The sequence below is a fragment of the Neophocaena asiaeorientalis genome, unplaced genomic scaffold (assembly GCF_003031525.2).
Source record: "Neophocaena asiaeorientalis asiaeorientalis breed wild unplaced genomic scaffold, Neophocaena_asiaeorientalis_V1.1 scaffold655, whole genome shotgun sequence".
Taxonomy (NCBI): Eukaryota; Metazoa; Chordata; class Mammalia; order Artiodactyla; family Phocoenidae; genus Neophocaena; species Neophocaena asiaeorientalis.
In genome coordinates this window covers 280,943-299,346 of record NW_020171857.1, presented here as the reverse complement: position 1 = coordinate 299,346, position 18,404 = coordinate 280,943, and the positions used below count along the sequence as shown (strand labels likewise).

At 41.1% G+C, this 18,404-nt stretch overlaps 1 protein-coding gene across 2 annotated transcripts in view; it reads left to right on the top strand.

Annotated features, from left to right (window-relative positions):
• Nucleotides 1–18,404, top strand: part of GABRA5 (gamma-aminobutyric acid type A receptor subunit alpha5) — a 99,388-nt gene that overhangs the window by 40,570 nt on the left and 40,414 nt on the right. The gene's annotated exons all lie outside the window — the stretch shown is intronic.

The window sequence follows — 18,404 nt, the reverse complement described above, 5'->3', positions numbered from 1 at the left end:
TTTCCCATAGTGCTTCAGACAATATTAATAAGGTCAATAAACAGACCTTTAAATATAAACAGAGGAAATGTTATTTTCTATTAACATTAAAGCACAGAGAAGAAAAAGAACATGGGAGAGAATAATAGGAAGGGCCCTTTAGGTTGGGCGTGGGCCCAGAAAAGACTTCTCTAAGTCACTTTGCAATTGTGGCCAGAAGGAAAAGGTGGCACTGGCTGGGTGTCCTGAGCCAGCATTTTAAGGAACAGAGGAAGGGCTGATGTGGGGAGTGAAGTGCACGGGTTTAAGGTTAGGTATCTGCTGCCTTCTGAAAAAAAACAGGGCTTGGAGGAATCAGGCTTCTGACTGGGATCACAGTGCTCTTAGGGGCACCTAAGGGCTCCTAAGAGCACCGTGCCACATCCAGGCAGGAGACGAGGGCAGATATGCCAGAGGCAAAACCAAAGAACAAAATGGGTAGACTCATTTTGGAGGGAGAACTGCCAGGATTGCTGGTACAATTGAAATGGAGAGATATGTGTGTGAAAAGTGTCAAAAACGATTCCCAGATCTGTCTTGCAAAGCAGTGCTGTTCCGCAGATAATAGTTTGAAGGAATGAATGCATGGGGACACCTGAAGGGCACCAGGGTTTCCTGAAAGGGTCAGAGGAAGGCTGAATTTCATTTTAACTATGCTCAGACTGTGCAGCCCTGAGGCTGCTAAGTGCAGACGAAGATGCAATCACACTCAACATTTTGGTTTGACTTTTAGCACATTGCTAAACCCTTTCCCTGGGTGCCAAACGGCAGAGGCCAAGCCCTGAACAGTGGGCTTGAGGGGACAGCAGATGACAGAGCAGTCCTGATGGGGGTCTGCCGGCCTCCCTGCCCCTGTGGTCACCTGCACCGGGGGTGCTCCATCAGCCTCTAAGTGCACAAGCTGTGCTTGGCCCTGCTTGGAAAACAGACAATTGTACAGATGTCTGGAGGACGTACTCCTCCTCCCTCCCTGCTCTCTGTTTTCCTAGTGCAGTATTGAGCTTGTGGAAGGACATTGCACAGGATGTCAGTGCCAGAGTCGGAGCAACATGTAAGCCTGTACGGGCGTGTGGGGGTGGTGGTGAGGGGCTGAACCTTAATTTTCCAACTGAAAGTATGTTATTAAACAAGGTGGGGGAGGCAAGACGAAGATCTGTTTGGCTCATCTCCCTGTGTGTTAATTTAAATAACTAAGCAGTGATCATGGGAGCAGGCCTGTCAGCCAGGATGACAACCTCCTGCCCTTCCCCCCTCAGCCCTTCACTTAACCATCTTTTTCTCCCCACTTGCTCCATCCCTTCATCAATTTACAGTTACCTGAAAGAACTTTAGTTGGTGCATAAACACCATCCATGGACCCGCATGTCATGGAAATGGAGGCAGGCATATTTAGGAATACGACAGTGGGGGCCTGTCTTGGGCTGGTGGGCAGGGGACTGGGTTAACAGAAGGAGTGTTGGAGGGCTGTCTGAGCTGGGTCTTGAGGAGGTGTGGCTAGTGGGGTGAGGGGGAGTTGCAGGGGTGTTCTAGACATAGGGACAAAAATGTGCAAAAATATGAAAATAGGAGTCAGAATGAAGTAGTGTAAAAAATGTGTGATGATATCTCAGAAGAATAGACCTAAAAGGTGGGCAAGGACCGATTTTAAAGGTCCCTGTATTCAGGGCAAGTTACTTCTGCTTTGGGCCACTGGGAAATTCTAGAGCAAGGAGCAGAACATTTCCTGACCCCCTGACTGGCCACCCTTCTCCTTTCCTTCTCAGATGTCTTGGAGTAGGGATCACTGTTCTCTGTGGCAGGTCAGCAGCACACGGGGCTCATGGCTTCAGGCTGTTACACTGTCTCTGTTACCTGTTTGTAAAAGCTGGTCCCTGATTGTCAAGGATCAGCTGGGTCAGACCCACTTCCCCTCATTGTCCTTCATCTTAATCCCTTGGACTCTAAACACTGGGGCATGAACTCCCTCTACAAGTGTTCACTGTCCTTCACTATATAAACCTGTGTTTTCCTGTGCTCTTCTCTCACCAGACCCTTCCTTTCCTCTCACATTAGGAAGACGCTAATACCTATTATTTTAGCCTCTTGAGGTGCGTGGTGTACTCTCCCTTGGGGAGGCTGGACATATATTTTTCCTTATTCTGTAGGGGGTTGAACTGAGACTTGGGACCCTTTCAAAGCCACACAGACCCAGAGGCACAGCTGGGCCAACAGAACATCAGGCCCTCCGGTGTTTTGCCTTCTCGTCTCACTCCCGGGTTTCTTCTCTGAAAATTCTTCTGTTTCCATGGCCCAACCTGTCTATTTACTTATATGCTGTAAAACACAAGCCCTATTTCATCTTGTGTGGTCCCGGGTTCCCAGTGGCCTTTAGGACACCCCCTCATGCACATCTGCTGAGGTCTGAAATGTGGCCCAGAGTTCTTCCCAGATAGCAACTGCTTCCCTAGTTTTTGGTTGACCAAATGGTTCCTTTTCATTCTTTCTCTGTTATGTGGCACTGGCCCTTTTTTCCAGCCCTGGCTACCAGGGGCCGCCTATCCCTCAAGTCCTGCCCTGCCTGCCAGGCCATTCAGGCCCTTCGCCTCTGCCGGGAATGTTGCACTTGGCTGACTCCTGGCTCTCTGGGAGCCATTCTGAATTATTCATTCTGAATACAGAAGCCAAGACAATTTAAAACACAGTCTGAGTTTCCCTTGTTAGGGATGCAGAGCTTGTTAACCAACTTGCAAGTTCTTGACCTGACACCACTTGTGTGCAGGCTCTGGAATGATTCCACTTGGGTTGGAATCCTAACTGTGCCACTAATTGTGTGACATGGGAGAAGTTTTGTAACTTCATTTGTAAGATGGGTATATAAATAGTACCCGTGTTCTAGGGTTTTTGTAAATATAAGTGAAAAGAGCTTTTTCACAGCACACGGCCCAGAGGAGAAACCCGTTTAGTTATTGTCAGCCAGGCTGTGTCAAGGTCTCCACGAGAGCCGGGCGGACCCCACTCAGGCTTTCCAATGAAAGGGTGAACCACCCTTTTGTTACAGGTATTTCCTCCAGAGTCGTCAGTTTACATCCTTCCCACCCTCGGCCATTCCCCAACCTTGAATTGTTTTGGAACCCAGCACCTCTGGCTGCTCCTTCACTCCGTATCCCACAGGGGTGTAAAGACTATTTGGAATACCTTGCCTTTCTTTTTAAGGGCTATGAGGTATCACTTGGTGTGTGCGTTAATGTTGCCCCCAGATGAACCAAAGATTTCTTGCTGTCTCTGCAAAGCAGCCATAAAAGAGCTGTTCAAAAGATCTCATAAAAGGCATATGAAATGGAACATAATGTCTCACAAATTCAAGAGTTTTCACCCCCTTTTTAAAGTCACTTGTCAACAGTCCAAGTTTAACCAATTCAGGTAGATTTCCTCATTGTCTGTTTCAGTTTGTATGCCATCATTTGTCAAGTCAGAAAGGTGGGGGGAGCTGCAGGTAAGAAACATATGAGTTGGCTATTGTCATGGGCTGAATGGTGTCCCCCAAAATTCACACATTAAAGCTAAACCCAGGTTCCTCAGAATGTGACTATATTTGGAGATAGGTCCTTTGAAGGGGTAATTAAGTTAAACAGAGGTCTTTAGAATAGGTCGTAATCCACTACAACTGGTGTCTTTATAAGAAGAGGAGATCAGGACACAGACAGGCACAAAGGGAGACCATGTGAGGACAGAAGGCGGCCGTCTGTAAGCCAAGAAGATAGGCCTCAGGAGACACCAGCCCTGCTTTGATCTCAGACTTCCAGCCTCTAGATCTGTGAAAAAATTCATTTCCATTGTTTTAGCCACTGAGTCTATGAATCTTTGTTTTGGCCGTCCTAGTGAACTCACACAGACATCAGTGAAAAGCTACAATGCCGTACAAACCATCCCAGCCCACTCTGCACAGCTGTCTCACCTGCACACTCAATTCCTTATGAACTTGGAGAAGTACAAGTTACTCATTGATAAAATCTAAAGTTTCAGAATTCATATGTTGTTTATGTCTACTAATGATAAGGAGAGTGGAACCCAAATCCTCTTGTCGGTTTTCCTGTTTTATGCTCAGCTCCTCTACTACAAGTATCTGATCCTCTGCTCTACGAACTTGCATCATGAAGACCAGTCAACGCTACTCGTAGGGTATTCACTGTGCTGGGGGTAAAACCAACCCAGATAGGGACTTTTTAGGGCACATTTTATCATGCTGTTTTCTAAAAATAATACAATTTTCCTAAGTCGATGACATTTGTGGACTGGTAGCCTTGAGCTCAGTAATTTCAACAATAGTGAGAGAAACCCTTCCTGATTCACAGAAACTCCATACAGTTCCAAAATATTTGGCCACTTAATGGGAATGATAGACTGTCACAAAATGAGTTGCTAGAGTAGAAAATAGAGGATTCTGAAATGTGAAGTGGAAAGAGGAGATTGATGGTCAGACCACAGTCATGGAAATCAAGAGTGACACTGAGGGGCAGTTCTAGGTAGAAAATCACTGAGTCTCTGAGTTTGGGCAAAGAAATCCCCACTGTCCAGTGAAGCCAACAGAAAATTTAACCAAGTCCTTGCATTATGGAAGATGCAGCTGCCACTCAGTTGGGACTCAGCCCTCTAGCATCACCCAGTACAGCAAGTGTCTGTCTACTCACCCACGTGCTCCAACACCACCCTTTCTATCAGCTCTCCAAAAGAAGGATGTGGTCATCATTTGAAAGATTCTGGGTTGTTAAAATATGTTAAATAACATTATAAATCCTGCTCTGATTGTCCATTATCTGCAGCGTTCAGAATTCTGGAAGAAGGGATTCAAGGATGGAAAACTGCAGCATCTGTGGTGTGGAAGACTTGCACTGGGGCTGCAGGCCCTATGGGCTTTAGGTCACTGGGCAGCATGCCCTCTGGCTTCTCTGTGAGAGAGGCTGAGGTTTTTCTATTCGCTATTTCACTTACCCAGTCTTTATTATTTCCTTCCTTCAGTTAGCTTTGGGTCTAGTTTGCTCTTCTTTTTCTGGTTCCTTAATATGTAAAATTGGGTTATTGATTTGAAACTTCTCTTCTTTTTTATTTTTATAAAGTTATTTGTTTTATTTATTTATTTTTAGCTGCATTGGGTCTTCGTTGCTGCACACGGGCTTTCTCTAGTTGCAGCGAGTGGGGGCTACTCTTCGGTGCAGTGCGTGGGCTTCTCATTGCGGTGTGCGGGCTTCTCATTGCAGTGGCTTCTCTTGTTACAGAACACGGGTTTTAGGCACGTGGGCTTCAGTAGTTGTGGTGCATGGGCTTAGTTGTTCCATGGTATGTGGGATATTCCCAGACCAGGGCTCGAACCCATGTCCCCTGCATTGGCAGGTGGATTCTTAACCACTGCAACACCAGGGAAGCCCCTTTCTTCTTTTTTAATGCAGACGTTGACAGCTCTGAATTTCACTCTGAGCACTGCTTTTGATGCATCCCATAGGTTTTCATATGCTATATTTTTGTTTCCATTCATCTCAAGGTTTTTTTCTCATTTCTTTTGTGATTTATTCTTTGACCCATTTGTTATTTAGGATTGTGTTGTTTAATTTCCACATATTTGTGAAATTTTCCATTTTCCTTCTGTTATTGATTTCTAATTTCATTCCATTTTGGTCAGGGGAGATGCTTTGTATGATTTCAATATTTTGAAATTTATTGAGACTTGTTTTGTGGCTGCTCATATGGTCTATCATATGGTCATACAACAGTATGTACCCTTGAAAAGAGAGCTATTGTTGGATGAAGTTCTCTATATATGACTGCTAGGTCTAGTTGGGTTACAGTGTAATTTAAATCTTCTATTTCCTTGTCATTATTCTCTGGTTTTTCTAACCATTATTGAAAGTGGGATATTGAGGTCTCCAACTATTATTGTAAAACTGTCTATTTTTCTTCAGTTTTGTCAGTTTTTGCCTCATATATTTTTGAGGCTCTGTTGTAAGGTTCATATATGTTTATAATTTCTATATATTTTCACTGGATTGAGTCTTTCGTCATTATATAGTGCCCTTCTTTGTCTCTTGTAACAAAGTTTATCTTTAGCTCTCTTTTTGTTATGTTTGGGTGGAATGCTTTTTTCCATCCATTCACTTTCAACTTATTTGTATTTTTGGAACTAAAGTGAATCCCTTGTGGATAGTATATAGTTAGTTCATATTTCTTTATTGATTCTACCAGTCTCTGCCTTTTAATTGAAGTGTTTGTTTCATTTAGATTTAATATAACTACTGACAAGGAAGGATTAAAGATAATGTAGTAAGGGGTATTGTTATAGGCCAAACTGTGTCCCTCCAAATTCGTATGTTGAAATCCTAACCCCCAGTACCTCAGAATGTGACTGTGTTTGGGGATAGGGTTTTTAAAGAGATGATTAAGTCTATTTGCTTTCTATGTGTTTTATTCATTTTTTGGTTCCTCAACTCTTAAATTATTGCCTTCTTTGGTATTTAATTGATTATTTTTTCTAGTGCACTATTTAAACGCTCATCTCACTTCTCATACTGCCTATATTTTTAGTTATTTTCTTAATGGTTACTCTGGGGATTTAAATTAATATCTACATGTATGACAATCTAGTTTGAATTAATGCCAACTTAGTTTCAATAGTATATGAAAACTTTGTTTCTATAGTTCTGTTCCCCCTCTTACGATGTTATTGTCAAAAATTACATCTTTATACATAGTGTGCCCAGTAACATAGATTTATAATCACCACTTTATGCATTTGTCTTTGAAATCATATAAGATAATAGAAAAGTTTATGAATCAAAAATAAAAATAATACTGGCTTTTATATTTACCTATGTCTTTACCAGTACTTGCATTCTTCATTTCTTCATGTAACTTCCAATTACTGCTAGTACTCTTTTGTTTCCACTTAAAGGACTGCCTTTAGTGTTTATAATAGGACAAGTCTGTCACAATGAATGCCCTCAGTTTTTTGTTTATCTGGAATATCTTAATTTCTCCTTCATTTTTGAAGGATACTTTTTTCTTCCAGCACTTTGAATATGTCACTTTACTGCCTCTGGCTTCCATGGTTTCTGATGGAAGTCAGTTGTTAATCTTATTTAAGATCTCTTGTTCATGAGATTATAATTATAATGTGTCTCAGTGTGGATTATAATATGTCTCAGTGTGGATCTCTTTAAGTTTATCCTACTTGGAATTTTTTGAACTTTGATGTTAGATTAATATTTCTCATTAAAATGAAGACATTTTTGGCCATTATTTCTTCAAATATTCTTTCTGCCCCTTTCTCCTTTTTCACTAGTTCTGGGACTCCCATTACGGATGTTTTGGTATTCTTGATGGTGTCCCAGAGGTCTCTTAGGCTTTGTTCATTTTTATTCATTCTTTTCTCTCTGTCCTCAAACTGGATAATTTCATTTGACTTATCTTCAAGTTTGCTGATTCTTCCATCTTCTCAGATATGCTGTTGAAACATTCTAGCAAAATTTTCATTTCAGTTATTTTTTTTTCACCTGTAGAATTTCTGTTTGTTTCTTTTTATACCCTCTATCTCTTTATTGATATTTTATATTTGTTGAGATATTGTTCTCTAAGTTTCCTTAATTTCTTTGTCCATTGTTTTCTTTAGTTCCTTGATATTTAAGGCAATTGATTTAAAGTGTTTTCTAGTAAATCCAATGTCTTTGCTTCCTCAGAGACAGATTCTGTTAATTTCTTTTTTCCCTATGAATGGGATATCTATTTTTGTGGGGTTTTATTTTTGTATGCCTCAATTTTTTGTTGAAAACTGGATGTTTTGATTACCATAATATGGTAACTAGAGAAATCAGATCCTCCTCCATCCATAGAGTTTCCTGTTTTGCTTTTTGTGGTATTTTTGTTTGTTTAGTGAGTTTTCTCAACAACTTTTAAAAGTTTGTATTCTTTGTCATGTGTGGTCACTCTCGTTAGCTTAATGGCCAGCTAGTGATTTGATACAGATTTCTTAATAACCTGGAGCAAAAAAGAAGAAAATAAAAGCTCTTTTAGTCTTTGCAGATAGACTCTGTGTGTATGTTGGAGTGCTCTTTAAAGTTTAGCCAGTTTACAACTTTGCCATAGCTTTCACTTCCTGCCTGTACAGATCCTGAGAGTCAGCTGGAGATGAGAACTTAGGGTCTTCTTGGGTCTTTTCTGAGCATGTGTCCAGTCCTGAGCATGCACATGGCCTTCTAGATTCTCTGGAATATGTGGGAGCTTTTTAGCCCTTATTTCCCCAAGTATCTCCTTCCTCAGCCTCTCCTTCCCAGGCTTTCAGTCTGTCTGTTGCTTGCCCCAGCTGTATCCATTTCCCCTGTGACAGTGGTGAATACATTTGCCTTTAAATGTTTTCAACAAATAACACCCTAGGAAGACACCTCTGAATCAGTTGAAACAAAGGCAGACCCTTGAACCCTTGAACCAACCAACCAGACCCTTGATCTGCTTGTTTTGCAGATCAAAACAAGCAACTAACATTCCTTGAGAATAAGGTCCATATCATTCCCCTTACCAGCAACCTGCACGAGGAATGTGAGTTCCCATTTTCATGCCTACTGCAGAGCTAGAGAGTGGGGGCTGGTAACAGGGTAAGTTAAAATGCTACAGAACCTGCTTACTAGTTTTCAGGCATTTTTTTTCTTGTTTTCTCTGGCTGTTGTAAGTTTTTTATCAGATTCCAGAGTTCCGTAAAAAGTCTATGCTGACTGTTTTTGAAGCTTATTCACTGCTTTTGTGGATGTTCCGTAGTCCCCCACCTCAACTGATGTCACCTTTACTTCTCCTCTAGGATTTTTAAAGCATTTACTGTGTGTCAAGCATTGTACTACATATCTGTATTGGTATTTGGTATGTCAGGACTTAACACTGTAAAATAAGCTTTAATAATCCCCTTTATAGGGAAATGTGGGCGTATGGAGATTGAGCTGAGTGGTGGGGCTGGGTCTGTTTGACTTCACTGTCTATTCCATCTTCTCTGTAGCCCACAACACTGTTGATTGCATTGTGCTTTATGATTAGAGTTGTACTTGAATTTCACTTTGAGAAAGGAATGTCTTTGCATAATTTTGCTGCTCCTTTTTTGCAGCAGTCTTTTTTTTTTTTTTGCGGTATGCGGGCCTCTCACTGCTGTGGCCTCTCCCATTGCGGAGCACAGGCTCCGGATGCACAGGCTCAACAGCCATGGCTCACGGGCCCAGCCACTCCATGGCTTGTGGGATCCTCCCGGACCGGGGCACGAACCCGTGTCCCCTGCATCGGCAGGCGGACTTCCAACCACTGCGCCACCAGGGAAGCCCAGCAGCAGTCTTTTTATTGACCAAGCTTGTGTTTATTTTCCTACATTTGATTTATTAAGAAGGTTTATTGCTGGGTGTGTGGATACACATAAAAAATTAACCAAAATGTTTCTGCTCTCACATCAATCATTACAGTGCCTTCCTGAGGAACACAAGCATTAAAATAGAAATAGCCATGTTAATCAAAATAAATCAGTAAAGTTTATATCCCTTTTTGATAAGAAATATGGCTAAGTTTGTAAAATTATCACACATCTACTAGTTTTCCCAAAATATAGAATTCCTGGCATCTTCTTTCCAATAGCTGAAGAGGAATGAGAATCCCAATAAATAGTGCAAGTTCACAGAGGATTTTCAGCCAGAATAATTCTGATGGTTGGTCCTATGTACATCCCTATTACACTGAAGAATACAAAATGAATCAATTAGATTTAGAATGACTTATGAAATGTGTAACTCAAGCTGGAAGTAAATTGTAGAATTTGGGTTCATTGCTAAAAGGAAGAGGTTCATTATGTTATCTCAATAACAGTTTTGTGGGGTTTTTTTTTAAGTATGGAACTTTACAATTGTATAAACCAAAACATGCATCATTTTAGTATAGTCTTATTGGAACTTTCAGATAATGCCCTAAGTTCTGCTTTCTGCAAGGTTGCCCTTCACTGAATTTAAATTCTATTGCCTTTTAAACAAGTCACTGCACCCTTTATTCTTCTGCTCTCCATTGGCTGCTGCCCACCCCAACCTGGGCTGTACCTGCTGAACTTGGTATCTCATCTCATCTTTATCACAGGCAAAGGCCCTGCTTTAGCTTTGGGTAGGGTCAGGGTTAATGCTAAGATGGAGATCCCTCAGGAGGGCGACTAACCAGGATAAGCACTATGGCCAGGCCCTGAAGGAAACTAGGCTTGCAGTTCTGGTTTGGATCAAACTTAATTACAATAGATCTACAACTGTCACCAAAGGGACAAGTATACACAGGTTAGTTAGTAAAAAGATGGAGTGGAAGTGGCTGAACCTGGCAATGACCTCTGGGTTCCAACATACATTGTTCCCAACTTGTCAATGTTTAGATTTAAAAAGTTCAGTGTTTACATAGCTGAGCTTTAGAATGTTTTCCTCAAAACATTATTATGAATTGTAATTAGTTTCAAGGAAAACCAGCGATGCCTAACTGACAAATAATAAACATGGTATATCACTATTTATCATGATACATGGAATAGTGATTGTTTACAGAAAGAGAAATGCATTCATGCATTTTTTTATTGAATGAATAAGTTTGCAGCTCTTCCTGAGCACAGGAGTATAGAAGAGAAAGCTCCAGTAAACAGGAATTTGACATCAGGCAGAGCTCTTGGGGAAGTTTCTGAAGAAGAAGCAGGACTATCTCTATTCCTAGCGCTAGTGACTCAATAAATACATATGAGTAGACATGTTATATTAATAAAAAGACCAATTCTTTGTAATACCTGAGTAAACTTCTTTTATTTGCCAATCTAGAGGTAAATCAAATATAAGGAAAACAGGCATATAACCCTCAGAGCTGGGCTTCCTTTCAGAAACCTTCCCCCGATGACCCAGCACAACAGGTGCTCCTCATGCAGATATTAATCTATAGCTTCTTCATCTCTGAGGATGTGACTCAGGTGTAGAGCAAGGAAGACTATCCAGAGTGTTGGAGGAGCCCTGCACAGCCCCATCCAGGTGGGAATAAGCCAGAGGCAGCACAATGAGCCTACAGAAAAATAAAGGTGTTGCCTACAAAGAGCCAGCTGAGAGTGCCAGCTTTCCTCCATCTCCAAAGCTGGCAGCCCTTCATATGGGTGCAACCATAGTAAACAGAAAGTTGTATACATTAAGTATTCTTATGTTCCTTACAAAGACTCACTTGGAAAAGTATCAGCCAAATTAAGCCTCACCTCTTTCCCATAACACCAATCATTAGGTGCTATGTTAGTACTGAATTTCAAGAGTCCCCAAATAAATTTCATATATTGCCTGAGAGTCTTGATAGGAAGGTGATGTTTCCACTGAATGACCAGTGGAGGCATATTATTCAGCCATAAAAAAGAATGAAATAATGCCATTTGCAGCAACATGGATGGACCTAGAGATTGCCATACTGAGTGAAGTAAGTCAGACAGAGAAAGACTATCATACGATATCACTTATATGTGGAATCTAAAATGTAACACAAATGAACATATCTAAGAAACACAAACAGATAGAGAACAGACTTGTGGTTGCCAAGGGGGAGGGGTGGGGGAGAGAAAAAAAAAAAACAGTGGAGATGCAGCCTGCAGCTCAGTCACTGACCAAGCCAGGCCACCTTGCCTGAGGCGTCTGGTCCATTTCACTATCAAGCCTGTGATTTTCATGACAGTGAATACTTTGTGAGCTATTTATAAGTTGACCAAACCAAATTTCTTTCTCAACTTTGTGAAAATTATTTAACAATTGGTTATTGGATTAGTAATATTATTATTATTTTATTTTATGGAAACTACTGTGCTAGTTTTCTATTGTTGCTGTAACAAATTACCACAGACTTAGTGGCTTTAAAACTATACAAATTTATTATCTTACTGCTCTGAAGACCAGAAGTCTGAAACAGGTCTTATGTTGCCAGGATTGTGTCTCTTCTGGATTCTCTAGTGGAGAATTATTTCCTCACCTTCCCCAGCTTCTGGAGGCTGCCTGCATTCCTTCATTCATGGCCCTGCATCACTCCTTCCACTATCACTGCTTCCAGCATCACATCTCCCACTTCAACTCAGACACTCCTGTCTCCTTCTTATAAGTAGCCTTGTGCTTACATTGGGACTGCCCAATAATTGGGGTAGTCTCCCCATCCCCAAATCCTTAATTTAATCTCATCTGAAAAGTCCCTTTGGCCATGGTAGGTATCACGTTCATAAGTAGGAAGCATTAGGACATGAACATCTTTAGGGAATCATTATTTTGCTTACCACAATCTGAGTTCTGCCCCCCAAATTCGTGTCTGTCCCATGTGCAAAAAATATTAATCTCATTCCAATATCCCCCAAAGTCTCAACTCATTACAGCATCAAAGTCCATAGTCTCAACTAAATCTCATCAGCTCTAAAGTTCCAAATCTCATCATCTGAATCATCTAAATCAGCTATGTGTGAGGATTTGGGTATGATCTAGCCTGAGGCACAATTCTCATCTGTGAATTTGTGGAACTCAATAAACAAGTTAATTACGCACAAAATACAATGGTGGGACAAGCATAGGATAACAGTTAAAGATATTCCCATTTGAAAGGAGAGAAAATAGTAGGAGAAAAGGAAGCACTATCCCCACCCCCCCCCACCTGCAAATTTCTAAATCCAGTTAGGCAAACAACAGTAGGTTTCAAGGCCTGGGGCTAATCCTCCATGATTAAGGCTCTACCCTTAGAGTCATCCTGCCTTTTTCATGAAGGGTAGCACATGTTTGCAGTTGAGTAGTTTCTTTCAACCTATTTCCTGCCTGTGGAATGTTGGTGTTCTGACAGCCTTCTTTCATTTTGGCCTCTGTCTGTCCCATTCAGCCCAAACTGACAGTGTTTCTGCTGGTATAAAATTTTTAAGAATCATTTACGTCTCCTGTGTATGTCTTAAGAATTTACACTACTAGACCTCCTTCATAAATCTTTAATGGATAATTCTTTTGCTTACATGGCTGAGAGGACCCATGAGTCACACATCTAATTTCCTCAAAGAGTCTGAGGCAGTAGCAAAAGGTCCAACCACACCCTTGGCTTTCCCTTAAGAGTATGTTTTCCTGACAATGAATTTCCTAATTATAGCATCTTTTGGAACCTGGATAAACTGAGAATTTCCCAAATCGAGTCTTGGTCCATTTTTTGCTGGCAGCTCTTACCTTAATCTGTCTCTTTCTTCTCACATTTTACTATAAGCAACAGGAAGAAAAAAACAGGCCACAACTTTAACACTTAGCTTGGACTCTCCTCATCTAAGGGTCCAATTTCATCATTGTATCAGTTTCCTGTGGCTACTGTAACAAATTACCACAAACTTGGTGACTTAAAATACATTTACTGTATTACATTTCTGGAGACCATGATTCTGAAATCAGTTTTGTCCAGGCTGTACTCCCTCTGGAGGCTCTAGGACAAAATCCGTTTACTTGCCTTTTCCAGTATCTAGAGCGGCATGCCTGCATTCCTTGGCTCAGGGCACCTTCCTACATCTTCAAAGCCAGCAGCACAGCATCTTCAAACATCTGTGCTTTCATCACATCACCTTCTTTCTTTTATCTCAATTTCCTTTGCCTCTCTCTTATAAGGATCTTTGTGACTGCATTTAGTGCCCACCTGGTTAATCTCCCCATCTCAAGACCCTTAATCACATCTGTTAAAGACCCTTTCCCCATATAAGGTAATGCTTACAACTTCCAGGAATTAGGACCTTTTATCTTTGAGGGGCATTATTTAGCCTATTGCAATCTTTTACAAGTTCCGCTTTCCACGTAAGCTTTCTGTCACTATGCAGCGAGAATCTCCTTTCCTCCAAGTTTCCTCATTTCCTTCTGTGACCTCACCATTAGGGCCTTTGATGTCCATATTGCTACCAGCAGTGTGTTTATGACCATATAATATAGGTCTTCTCTACCATGTTTCTCACTGCAAGTTCTCATTACAGAATCATTAACATTCACATTTCAATTAACAGTCTGTTCAACATAGTCTAGGCTTTTTCTATAATGAATCTCAAAATTCTTCTAGCCTCTTCCCACTGCCCAATTCCAAATCATTTCCACTTTTTTAGATATTTGTTACAGTAGCATCCCACTTCCAAGTACCAAATTTTGTATTATTTTCCTATAGATGTTGTAACAAATTATCACGAATTTATTGGCTAAAATACAACCAATTTATTATCTTCTAGTTCTGGAGGTCGAAAGTCCAAAAAAGGTCTTACGAGGCTAAAGTCAAGCTGTAGGCAGCAGGATTGCATTCCTTCTGGATTCTCTAGGGGAGAATCCTTTCCTGCCTCTTCCAGCTTCTAGAGGCTGCCTGCATCCCTGGGCTCATGACCACAATCCCATGACCTCTGCTTCTGTCATCATATCGCCTCTGACTCTGACACTCCTGCCTTCCTCTCATAAGGACTGCTGTGATTCGCCTGGGCCCATCTGGATAATCCAAGATAAACTCCCCTCTCCCAAGGGCCTTAACTTAATCATGTCTGCACAGCCCTTTTGCTATTTAAGGTAACATATTCACAAGTCATGAGGTTTGGGGGATTAGGACATGGACATCTTTGCAGGACCATTATTCTGCCTACCACCACACCTTCTATTGTACTGAATATTCTTAAGTAAATGAAGAAGGCTCAGATCTGGAGAGCATATTGGGTAGAAATCTCTTTACACACCTATTAACTATTCTTGTTTTTTTCAGAGAATAAAGCAGCTGCTATTTCTCTTTTTCAAATGGAAAGGCTGGACCAGAGAAGTTAGGCAGTTTTACAAAGTTGCACAATTCATTAATGGCAAAGCTACTTTAGAATTTGGCTGGGTTTTTTTGCGGTACACGGGCCTCTCACTGTTGTGGCCTCTCCCGTTGCGGAGCACAGCCTCCAGACGCGCAAGCTCAGCGGCCATGGCTCACGAGCCTAGCCGCTCCGCGGACTATGGGATCTTCCCGGACTGGGCCACGAACCCGTGTCCCCTGCATCGGCAGGTGGACTCTCAACCACTGCGCCACCAGGGAAGCCCGAATTTGGCTGTTTTAACATCTGAAGCACATGCCACTGAGCGCTGCTGCTGGGCAAGCAGAGGGGTCTCTAGGGAGTTTACATCCAAGTTGAAGCAAACAGCTTAACTCACAAAATGCCCTTTTTCTTACCCTAAAATTAAGATGTTCAAAAATGGGGTATTATGTTCCAATAAGTCAATGCCTGAATGTCTTTAGAAACAGAAATTTGACCTTTGGGGGTAAAAAGCTGGATCCTTGGATCTACCAGTAATTCAGTAAGTTTTTCCATAGGCATATTCCTTAACCTTTTGAGAAAAGTAAGGGTTTCTAGGAGGTGACCTGGCTGGCTCCTTTGAGCTCTGACAGTCCACATTCCATGGAGTGCTCTGATCTCAATTCTGTGTGAAGGAGGTTGGTTGTACATCAAAGGACACTGCATTTTAAGAACCCCATGAATGGAAGGGTCCCTCTTATCTAGAGATATTATTTGAGTACTATAAAAGCATAGGCCGTTTTTGAAATGCTTAAAGGATCAAAATTTTAAGTGTTGTTCTCTTACTAAGGTTGAAACATTTGCTATTGGGGAATTTATCTGAATAATGCATTCACTCCTTAGAGGAGAGACACTATCATAGATGAAGTATATTTTTCTGATGTTTGGAATTCAAATTCTAAAGAGGTCTATTAAAATGGGGGAACAATCTGTGAGGCTCTAATGTTAGCATTTATCAAGATGGTAATTGTAGAATTATCTTTTTTATGTTTTCACTGGAATTATTTTTTTCTTCAAAAGGGTTTTCTTTTTATATCCAGCTAAATTCTGTCCACCTGTCTCTACCCACCCTCTCTCCTCCTGCTATATGCTAAAAGCAGACTCCTTGGTGTACATTCCTTGCCATCGTTAAATGTTGTCAGTGCAGTGGTTTTGGCCTAGATCTCAGGACCAAACAGCTAGAATAAAACAAGACACCAAATGCTGAGAACACAGTGACAGAAAAGATGGCTCCTCACCTCTCTTATAAACACACGGTGTTGGCGAAGAAAGGGGAGTACGTGAGGAAAAGGAGGAAAAGCCAGGAGTGGGCAGAGTGCCAGAGGTGGGAGGTCAAGTCTCCCTGAGGGGTCTACTCTGACGAGTAAGGGCAAGGAACAGGAATGCAGGTGGCAGTGCCTCCAGTGGCCCCGGGGATCAAAGCAGAGACCCAGCACCAAGCAGGGGGGAGAGGAGTTAACTGTGATTCACCACATTGTCAAGAATTCAGCCAACAGATCTGGCTTCAAGGCAGCCTCCAGACCCAGTGGGCCATAGAGTGTTTTCTGGGGGACAGAAGCCCAGTTATGTGAGCTCCAAGACATGGCAGTGTCTGGAGAGAAGATTCTGCCATGGAAGGACCCCTGGTGGGAATCCAGCCCATAGTTGTTGATATTATTGGGGGCAACTTGAAGACTGCAGCAGTGGGTCTGCTGGTTGAAGTCTGCTGTGCATACAGCAGGGCTTGGACAGTCAGGACCACCTGAAGCACCCTTTCCCCCCTCACACTGTTCCCACTGGCTGAGCCCAGCATCTTCCTTACACCAAGGCCGTCAACTGTTGGAGCAGAGGCCATAGACCAGCACTGAGATGTACTTTTCTAATTGTAAGCGTTCTCTGTTCTCCCACATCACCATTTCTTCATGTGCTTACTTTCACATTTATTGCTTTGTACCTGGCACTATAGCTTTATATATACTTTTTATTTCCCTACTATAAATTTGCTTCTCAAAGAAATTCTAGATTTACTGAGTCATTGTGATTTTATTCTCTAGAACATATTTGACTCACTTAAGTTTTCTGCCCCACTATTGCTTTGTTTAACAAATGGCTTAAGTTTACTAACAAGATAAAGTAACACTATTTTCCTTTATGTTGTCCTTCTCACAGGCTGTGGTTTTTAAGTCCTGTTTTCTTAATTCTAATAAGTAAATATTCCTTTACCTTCCCCATTTTGTAGTCTGTAATAATAATCCTTTTACATAGTTTATGCTTGAAGATGTCCACACATATACAGATATATGCATATGTATATTACACACACACACATCTGCATGCTAGAATTAAATATTTTACCTTTCAAAGTCATGATTATGCAGAGATTTTAAAGATGTGGGAAATGCCCCTTCTCTAATGTTAGGTAAACAGAAGACTGAATTTTATAAACCAAGAACAGAAAGAAAACATCTGTAGCTGTGAAGAAATCTGGACAAAGTGTACCAGGTGAAATTATAAGTGAAATGATATGCATTTGTAATTTTCTTCTTTATAACTTTTCTGTATTTTCCATATTCTTCTACGAACATAGGTGGCATATAATTTTAGATATCATCTCCCCACCTGAATATGAGACTTTTGTGGTATATTCTCATCCATGTGCACTCACACCCTCTGGAACTCACTCCATTTTGGGGAGAGTGGTACCCCCAGGCAGAGGCAGCAGATTTCCTCTCCATGATGGGCACACACCTTCCTTCCACTGACATGTTTTAGCTCCATTCAGAGAATACATGAATTGACTGCTCCATCTGCAATCGTCAAGTGTGAATTACATGCCCAATTTAATAGCAAAAAAGTTAAGCTATCTTAAAAGAAGGAAACAGTAAAGGCAAAAATGTTTACATTTTTATTCTCACCCCAGGCACATGGGCAAGATCCAGACAATATAACAAAATAGAATTGTAACGTCTGTTTAAAGTTGAAAATTGTGCAATTTGATTTCATTTTATGCAATTACATTTCATTTTAAATAATAGAATTAAACACTAAGAACAGAAGACTAACTCATTAAAGAAATTTAGATTTACTACTTAATTAGTAAATCTGTAGGGAAATAAAAGCACCACAGCATGCTGACTCCGCAAGTACAAACAGAGTTTTGGGTCACACAGCCTGTGGGGCACGTGCCATTAGGGGCTCTGCATTCTTGTCTGGATCCCTTAATATCCATGCCTCACTTTCTTACCTTGAAACTAGGGTGATAATAGCAATACATTGTGCTATTCTAATTAGATATGTTAATGCAGGTGAAACACTTAACACAGTCCCTAGCCCAGACCAGCAACTCTTATGATCAGCACTGTTTTAGTCATTGGTGATAGTGGTAGTGGATGGTGGTATTATTATTTGGAAGACCAGACTTGGATTAAAAACAATAAGAAAGTTGCTATCATAACACAATTTTGCTTACTCTATAGTTTCATGACATCAGTCCAGTACACAATAATTATAGCCAGCTTCTGGTCGAAACTTGGACTGTGTATTTATTCCACACACACACATATATATATATATATATATA